At 40.0% G+C, this 10,048-nt stretch overlaps 1 long non-coding RNA gene across 1 annotated transcript; it reads left to right on the forward strand.

Annotated features, from left to right (window-relative positions):
- Positions 1 to 1,487: 1,487 nt before the first annotated feature.
- Positions 1,488 to 9,832, forward strand: LOC116411717. The gene is made up of 3 exons (XR_004223311.1): positions 1,488 to 1,635; positions 5,724 to 5,789; positions 9,340 to 9,832. It is a non-coding gene; the product is annotated as an uncharacterized LOC116411717 (long non-coding RNA).
- The last annotated feature ends 216 nt before the right edge of the window (positions 9,833 to 10,048 follow it).

Raw genomic sequence — 10,048 nt, forward strand, 5'->3', positions numbered from 1 at the left:
TACCCTACGCTCTATTCAACCTACCTGGACAAGGTCTATTCTAGGCAAAAATGGGTCATATAGATTGTAAGCTCTATGGGGCAGGGACCTCCATCCTCTTGTGTCTTTGACTCTTAACTTATTGCAACTGTATTTATCTTGTATCTTGTATTTATTGTTGTACTTTGTATTTATCTATTATTATCTTAATAACCCCGTTTGTATTAATGTATTCTACTGTACAGCGCTGCAAACATAAGTAGCGCTTTATAAATAAAGATATACATACATACATACAAGTATAAAAGTGTGCGAATAACATTTTCAGAAGCAGGACATTCCCTAGCACAAGTGTAAAACCGCATATGTGACTTAGCATTTAGACGTAACTTTAGGGGTCCCAGGCAGCAGTGCAAGAGCACTTAACACGTGCATGATTGCTCCCCTTAGTGCTATGCATAAGGATAACTGCCCAGGGACAAGCACTGTCCTTTTGTGGCCAGAGTCAGCCACTAATCCCCAATTGCATTATGAATGATAGGCAAGTTAGGGGACAGATAGGGAGAGGGGACACCTACTTGCCTCCCCTTCCGGCCCCTCATGAATACAGTGCTGCTTAATTAAGGCACCACAGAGCTTCATAACAGGGCATAGCAGAGACCTGTGCCAATTCATTTACGCAGGAAGGCAGTTATCTGCACTTTGCATGAGAAGCAGGGGTTTTCTGTTTTTAAAATAGTGTTTACAACTGCATCCAGCAGTGGAGAATGACAGTGACCCCCTTTTCAGGGAGAGGAACTGTACCCCATTGAGGGAGGAGGAGGGAGAGATACTGTACCCCATGCTTACATAAAGAAAAGCTAATACTTTCCTGGAGTCAGACAAGCTGCAGTTCATACTATTCTGGAAACCACTTTCATATTAAATATCACATAGATTTAATTAAATATATTCTTGTTTATATGTTTTTGAATATAAATTAGAACAGTATCCACTAGTTAGTACATTTTGGGAAAGCACAGGCATTCTTTCCTGTCACTGAAATGAAATTAAAGAAAAAAAAAAGAACTTTCAACCCAAAGTATTCTCACTATAAACAAACCAATGTAAGTCTAAAGTTCTATAAACAATATGCATTTACTGTCATCAGATTTAAAGGAGTCTATGTTGTAAGGTCCCTTTCAGCCTCAAACACTAATGTTAGCCTCTGCTGTCAAGTTGTTGCATTTCTGTAAACAAATACATAGAAGAGGCGAGAAAAGAAGCAGATGCTGTGTCAGCGCTTGCGGTAGCAGCAAAATTATTTTCATTGGGAATTTGTGGCTTGATGTTAAAAGTGCTCAATATACTTCATATACTTTTACAAGCAAAAATAAGCAAGAGATTAAGTGATTATCTTGTGGCTAAAACGGCTTTCCAGCTCGCATATATATATGTGTGTGTATGTGCTCTTGCAAGGAGAGAAGCACTTAGCATAATTTGTAATCAGCATTTGCACTTTTGTGGTTTGTAGGGGGCTGGCTGGGAATGAAACGAAATTCAGCACGGAATTCCACATGCAGAACAGGGTACCCCCGCTGCCAATATCTGAAGGAGCTGAGAGGCAGAAGATAGGGAGGCCTACACCAGCAGGAAAACGAGAAGCCCACACACAAGGTAGAAATATTTTCATCTAAAGCATCTATTCATGACTTCCACTGTAAGGGTTTATGTACTAGCACAAACTATGGTTTAGGATTTCTTCCCCATGGCCATGTGTAGCTACTGCAAGTTTTCCAAAGTTACAGGAAAAAGCTAAATTTACCCCAAGGTTCTCTGGATGCTAATGGTGAATCTGGTAGCTGTAAACTGATATGTCTAGTAAATCCTCCGGCCAATAAACAATGTTTAATATTCCAAATGATACAAAACTATAATCCCCAGCATGCCGCCAATAGATGGTCTATTGGAAGGGAACTGGGTGTTATGGTCCAGCAAGAATTGGAGTGTTAAATGTTGTCTTTGCCTTACATTTTTCAAATAGTTTATAACCAAATTAATTCAAATCACAGTATTAAACAGCATTTTAAAGGGGAAAAAAGCACAAAAATATAAGACACTGTATACAACAGGAACATGTAGAACTTTATTAGTGATTTCAATATAGGCACATTGGCAGAACAGAACAAAAATAAGCTACAACAGCAATACCATGTCACAAATGTTCTGGCTACAGAAGCACATTAACTCCTTAAATGGAAGGAGTTGTAAATTGGAATCTTTAGGTGGCAAATCTTAATAGGGTTTCACGCTTAATAAGGTTTTCGCGCTGAATCCACCCAAAACTTTTAATTTGTTCCATCCGAAACGTGTACTTTACTCTCATGCTGCCAGCAAGCAAAATGGTCTATAGGAGTCCCCAATGTGACATGGACTAAAAGGTTAAAATGTACAGTACCTCTTTTATAGGGCTGTTCACATTTTTATATCACAGGTACTATTCTATCCAGGGCCGCTGCTGGCCAAATGGGTGCCCTAAGCAGAAATGTCCTTTTGTGCCCCCTCCCCCAAATATTACGGAAGTAAAAATAAAATTAAAAAAAAACACCTACTATAGGGGCCCCACACACAGTGCCCCCAATATCCCCCATAGACAATGCCCCCAATAGCCCCCATAGTAAGTGCCCCCATAGATTGATTGAACTATCCGGGACAGCGGGATGCGCTATAAAAACTGGCGGGACAGGGGGGTAGGTTATAATATATAAAAACGATTTTTTTTTGAGCAGCTGGGATGGTGCCCCCCTGGGTGCCCTATGCAGACTGCATACTCTGCTTATAGGGAGCGGCGGCCCTGATCCTATCCTTCCCATGGAACCCTATACCATAAAGTTTTGGAGGGGGATCTTTTAATACTTTGTTATAGATAGTATATTTTTTTAGCCAAGACCGAAACCATGTTCTATATTTTTGTAAACTATTGGATACTTTGGGCTACAATTTATCCTGTAGATATTGCCTGGTTAACAGCCTAGCATGTATTTGCAACAATTGTAAGCTTAAAATTCTTGTATTATAGCTAATCATTTTCACATAAACTCTGTGACTAAACGTGGTTGTTTGGTACCCCCACTGACGTTCAGGGCTGTATCGTCAGATGTGGAGGTAGAAAAAACAGGAATTCTACCTCCACCTGCCGATTCAGCCCTAAATGTTGATTTTGCTCGGCGCTTTCAATGGCACCCAGTCAAAATCTTTTAACCTGCCTAACGAGACGCCTGATATTCACAGCCTTTGCGCTATTGGTCGTCTTGTTGAGCCGCCATACACGCACTGAATATTGTACGAAACAAGGTTTCGTATGATAATATTGGTGCGTGTATGGCCAACTTTAGTTACTAGTAGGTTTGGGACATTTGCTAGTAAGAAAAAAGACAGGCTAGCCATTTTGTTCCACTTGGCTCTTGGCTTGTAATTCGATAATATTGCCACTCTAAGCTGTTGTTAGATTTACATTCATATGAGCAAACCAGTCATATGAAAAAGTTTGGGAACCCCTCTCAGCCTGCATAATAATTTACTCCACTTTCAACAAAAAAGAGAATAGTTATGTCTTTCATTTCCCAGGAACATCTGAGTACAGGTATGAGACCCATTATCCAGAATGCTCGGGACATGGGGTTTTCAGGATAAGGGGTCTTTCCTTAATTCGGATCTCCTACCTTAAGATTGTTCAGTATCATGGTTTAGGGCAGTGGTTCCCAACCTTCCTAATGCAGCAAACCCTTTAATACAGTTCCTCCTGTTGTTGTGACCCCCAACCATAAAATATAAAGACAGAATATGTGTTTTCCAATGGTCTTAGGTGACCCCTGTGACCCCCAAAGGGGTCACGAACCACAGGTTGAGAACTGCTGGTTTAGGGGAAGGCTACAAAAATCAGAGGTTTAAACTGTAAGGAATGTAATCAGGAAATGGAAGGCCACAGGCACAGTTACTGTAAAACACAGGTCTGGCAGGCCAGGAAAAATACAGGAGCGGCATATGTGGAGGATTGTGAGAATGGTTACAAACAACCCAAAGATCCCCTCCAAAGACCTGCAAGAACATCTTGCTGCAGATGGTGTATCTGTACATCGTTCTGCAATTCAGTGCAATTTTCACAAATAACATCTGTATGGCAGGGTGGTGAGAAAGAGGCCCTTTCTGCACTCACACCACAAACAGAGTCGCTTCTTGTATGCAAAAACTCATTTAAACAAGCCACAGTCATTTTGGAACAAAGTGCTTTAGACTGATGAGACAAGAATTGATTTATTTGGGCATAACAAAAAGTGCTTTGCAGGGCGGAAGAAGAACACCGCATTCCAAGAAAAACACCTGCTACCAACTGCCAATTTTGGTGGAGGTTCCATCATGCTATGGGGCTGTGTGGCTACTTCAGGGACTGGGGCCCTTGTTAAAGTTGAGGGTCGTATGAGTTCAACCCAATATCAACAAATTCTTCAGGATAATGTTCAAGTATCAGTCACAAAGTTGAAGTTACGCAGGGGTTGGTTATTTCACCAAGACAATGACCCTAAACACAGTTGGAAAGGCATTTATGCAGAGGCAGAAGTACAATATTCTGGAATGGCCGTCACAGTCCCCCGACTTGAATATAATGGAAACCCTATGGGGTGATTTGAAGCAGGCTGTCAATGCTTGGAAGCCATCAAATTTAACTGAAATGTAGAGATTTTGTATGGACAAATGGTCTAAAATACCATCATCCAGAATCCAGACACTCATCAAAGGCTATAGGAGGCATCTAGAGGCTGTTACATTTGCAAAAGGAGGGTCAAATCAGTATTGATGTAATACCTACTATTCCTGCTATCCCACAGCCACAGTCCCTTCCCAGAGGCTATTATCCCACTGCTACTATAGGCACCATCTTTCCCTACTCTACCTGCTATCCCACAGCCAAAGTCCCTTCGCAGAGGCTATTATCCCACTGCTACTATAGGCACCATCTTTCCCTACTATACCTGCTATCCCACAGCCACAGTCCCTTCCCAGAGGCTATTATCCCACTGCTACTATAGGCACCATCTCTCCCTACTATACCTGTTATCCCATAGCCACAGTCCCTTCCCAGAGACTATTATCCCCACCACTACTATAGGCACCATTTCTTCCACCTATACCTGCTACAAATCTACAAAGGCATTTATGCAGAGGCAGAAGTACAATATTCTGGAATGGCCGTCACAGTCCCCCGACTTGAATATAATGGAAACCCTATGGGGTAATTTGAAACAGGCTGTCAATGCTTGGCAGCCATCAAATTTAACTGAACTGTAGAGATTTTGTTTGGACAAATGGTCTAAAATACCGCCATCCAGAATCCAGACACTCATCAAAGGCTATAGGAGGCATCTAGAGGCTGTTACATTTGCAAAAGGAGGCTCAACTAAGTATTGATGTAATATCTCTGTTATCTCAAATTTATGCACGTGTCTAATTTTGTTATGAAGCATATTGCATATTTTCTGTTAAACCAATAAACTTTATGTCACTGCTGACATACTACTGTTTCCATAAGGCATGTTAAGAATTAATAGGGGTTCCCAAACTTTTTCATGGTTCTGTATTTAAGAGCTAAAGTATTAATAAAAAAATAATTTAATCAAAAACAATACATTATGTTAATTTTCCAGTAACAATAAAAATATTGTCTGTATTCCTCTTTATTTATAAGAAATGTTTTCCTGTTTTTTTAGGCCCCACCATGGAAAATGTGCTGTGGTTTAATGCCAATGATTTTCTGTGTTGCCCATCATGAAAAGGTATATAGAGAGAAAAAAAAGCAGAATTTATAAAGAAGTGGAGATGAAATTCAATCCATCAGACAACACTATGTTAAAGGGGTAATGGGAATGTATCATGTTGCAGGGTTCTACTGTTGCTTTATTAGCCTCTCAGCTTTATGTTTGAGTATTTAGTACCTTTTGTCTTTCCTGCTCTGTACCTCAAAGGGCCCTGCGCCCAATAGAGAAATGGTTATTTCTTCTGCAAAAATTCAGAAGCCAATATTTATGAGCTAATTTGAAATGCTAGGGCTTTAACTGCTATCCCAAGAGTAACTTCCCAGAGACTATTATCCCCACTGCTACTATAGGCACCATCTCCCCCTACTATACCTGCTATCCCACAGCCCCAGTCCCTTCCCAGAGGCTATTATCCCCACTGCTACTATAGGTCCCATCTTCCCCTACTATACCTGCTATCCCACAGCCCCAGTCCCTTCCCAGAGGCTATTATCCCACTGCTACTATTGGCACCATCTCTCCCTACTATACCTGCTATACCACAGTCACAGTCCCTTCCCAGAGGCTTTTATCTTAATGCTGCGATAAGCACCATCTCCTCTTACTATACCTGCTATCTAACAGTAGTCTCTTCCCAGAAGCTATTACCCCACTGCTACTATAGGCACCATCTCTCCCTACTATACCTGCTATCCCACAGCCACAGTCCCTTCCCAACGACTATTATCCCCATCGCTACTATAGGCACCATTTCTTCCTCCTATACCACAGCCACAGTCCCTTCCCAGAGGCTATTATCCCCACCGCTACTATAGGCACCATTTCTTCCACCTATACCTGCTATACCACAGCCACAGTCCCAGAGGCTATTATCTCACTGCTACTATAGGCACCATCTTTCCCTACTGTACTTACTATCCCACAGCCACAGTCCCTTCCCAGAGGCTATCATCCCCACTGCTACTATAGGCACCATCTTTCCCTACTATACCTGCTATGCCACGGCTACAATACTTTCCTCTTATACTCACTGCTACTACAGGCACCATCTCACCTTAGCATAGGTACTATCCCACAGCCCCTTTCCAGAGGCTGTTATTTCCAGCTTAATTCCAAGTTACTTTATATTTGCAATATATATATCATTTCATTGTATTAATTATTTTTGTGAGATTGTTTCATTGATTTGGCACAGTAGCTCTCCTTAATGACACATTGTATATGCAAGTGACTTCTCTATGACTAGCTAGCCTGAATATCCAGCACTCAGTCCTCCAGCAGTTCGTTGCTGCAATGACAATTGGCAGGAAGGAGCGTCACTTTTTCCTAAGTAGGGGAGTCACAGCATCAGGTCCATATTGTATTGTTAACAGAAGCCAATAATCTGTGACAGGGTCAGCTATAAGTTTGAGTGGTTTAAAGGAACAGAAATCTTTAAAAAGAGCTCGAGTTGCTAACAAAGGAAACTGCCTCACAAAAACCTTTTATTATAAAAGCAAATACATAAGGGTTTATGTCCCCTGTAATGATCAGCTTTATTAGAATTTCCAAAATTCTAATATTCTCTATTTGGTATTCTACTTTTCAATTATTGTGAAATTGTTTAATGCTAGCAATATTTTGTTCACATTATACCATTATTAATTATAGTAACAAGAGAGATTCCTGGTTAGTCATATAATCTTACAACCCATTCCACTGTATAGCAAGACATATAATGTCTGTACGAAACATGTAGAAAACTTAATATTACTCCTCCACAACTTTATTATTTGGCACAAGTAAGGGAAAATCAGATTTTCAGTATAGTAATTACTTGGAAATAACATCAATGTCTCTCACAGGCACAGGGTTTGTCTTGAAAAATATTTAAAGTGACTACCTTTTTGTGGATTCCAAAGGCCATGAATTTAAAGGGGGAATTCCAGTTTCTTTGTAGCTACAAAGCAGTTAGTGTAATTAGTGTCACAAAATATGAAGTGTTACTTGGTTTACAACGTAAATACCTGCAGCTAAACCCATAGAGAATATAAGCATACCCTTGAAATGCGAAACGTGATATTCTTCATCAGTATATTGCTTGCTAAATTGCCAATGCTTAGTGTGATTAAACTTGGGAACCTAATTTTATTCATTCATGTTTCTCTTTAGAATTTAGTTTGTTTAAAAACATCAAAAATTTTGCCCAAAACTCATGATTATAAGCAGGGTTTTATATATATATATATATATATATATATATATATACATATATATAAAAATTTTAAGCATTTTTATGTTGTTGACTGCATTTTATTTAATCAAAAGCTGGCGTCTTTGTTGAGACCAATTACTTCACAAAATTCCTGGTGGCATTGATATTCCTCAAAAAACACCTGGAAATAAAAGGAACACTTGTATACAGTTTAGAGTATATTTAATAAATAACCATGACACAGGTATACACAAATGCAGGGTCGGACTGGGCCGCCTGGACACCAGGAAAAAACCCGGTGGGCATTACCGCATCCCCTGGCCTGCTAATGTCTTCCCCTGACACATTTCACTCACACATGCTCAGGGGGCGTCGGGCAGGTGCCCCTACAGGGGGTTGGGGGGGGCGGCAGCCCCGGTGGGCCCTGCACCTCCCAGTCCGACCCTGCACAAATGAACTGGTAAATGTATTGCCTGCAATAAAACAAAGTTAAAAATTAAAATGTTTGGGATAAATTAGTGAGAAGGGTTAGAATACAATACACCTGTTAAAAGTTGGCTTCCGGTCATTTGAAGAAAGGCGATACGGCGATGCAGGTGAAGTATCAGGGGAAGCGTCCACTATGTGGCGATCGAGTCTAGCCTTCCTTCTGTATATGAAGGAGTCAGGCTTCCCCTGATACTTCACCTGCATCGCCATATCACCCTTCTTCAAATGACCGGAAGCCGACTTTTTACAGGTATTTTGTACTACAGCATTCAAAATAATAAATGGTTTGCAGGATAGGGCAATTATTGGGGCAGGTTATGATAGATTTTTTACTTAAAAATTTTTTGTGTTACTTTTCCTTTAAGACTTTGGTGGAAAATTGGTGTGAATGTTGGATATACAGGTATATACATTAGAAGATTGGTTAGAATGTGTGGTATAGTTTAGTGAGAATAAGTAGAATACAGCAGGTGGGTATAATGGTTAATAATGTAGGCAGAAACTGTGTAAATGTGTTGCAGAGAGGGAATTTGCTGCAAAAGAAAAAGTTGAGGGAAATAAATTATACAATGGAAAAATATGATTTAGGGGAACTTTAGTGAAAGAAATTAGAACAACAGAGCAGCCTTAGGAAAATCAGAGAAGATAGCAACTTACTGCAAAGGAAATTTTGAGGAGATATTGATGAAGGAAAGACATTAGGGAATACAGTAAAGTGGATTCAAATTGGGTAAACAAAGTGAATGGAAAGTGGGCACAAAGAGACAAGTATGAAAGATGAGTCGAGAAGGGTGAATTAAGGGTATGGAGTATAGATAATAGGAATGAAGAAAAACTAAAAGTTAAAAAAAGCTTTTTGGAAAAACACAACACTTTTACTTACAGTTCTATTTACAATCTGGAAACTACAATCATTTGAATAATACCTTACGAAGAGGTGGAGTGGAATGAGAGACACAGAAGGAATTTAAGAACACCTCAACCTCAGTCACTCATCTGTTTTTTTGAACTGCAATCAGCTGTGTCTTTCAGCTGCCTTTGGTTGTTCCATCGATTCTGGGAATTGCTGTTCAAGTGCATCTAGCTGGAAATTCTATGTACAAAATGTATTAATACAAAAAATGACAATATAACAATATGTTTATATGTAAGAAAATTTCCTAAGAAGTCCACTATAGAGTGATAAGTAATAATGTATTAAATGCTCTTAAGTTAACTACTTGTCTAGTAACCTATGGCAACCACCAGGTAGTACAGGTCAAATATTTTAAAACAAATATCTGATTGGTTGGGTTACTAGATGTAGGCAAACTTAAAAATTTTCATTACATTACCAGGTTAGTACATAGGCCAAGCACCCTCATTGCTCTAATTGTATGCAATTGTCACGCTCGGTATCCCAAACCCAGAACAAAAGCTGAGATCCCGGTCAAAGCTCACTCTTCTGCCTATAACAACCACCTTTCGCTTCGGGTGGAGCCCTCCGCTACTCGGGTGCCGCCAGGACTTGTTGTGAGAGGATCAGGGCGAATGTTCTGGGCAGGCAAGGGAACCTTGCGTTTAACGTAAAGTTTTTAGGAAGCTGAGACGAAGT

Source organism: Xenopus tropicalis, chromosome 6 (genome assembly GCF_000004195.4).
Source record: "Xenopus tropicalis strain Nigerian chromosome 6, UCB_Xtro_10.0, whole genome shotgun sequence".
In the NCBI taxonomy this organism is placed as follows: domain Eukaryota; kingdom Metazoa; phylum Chordata; class Amphibia; order Anura; family Pipidae; genus Xenopus; species Xenopus tropicalis.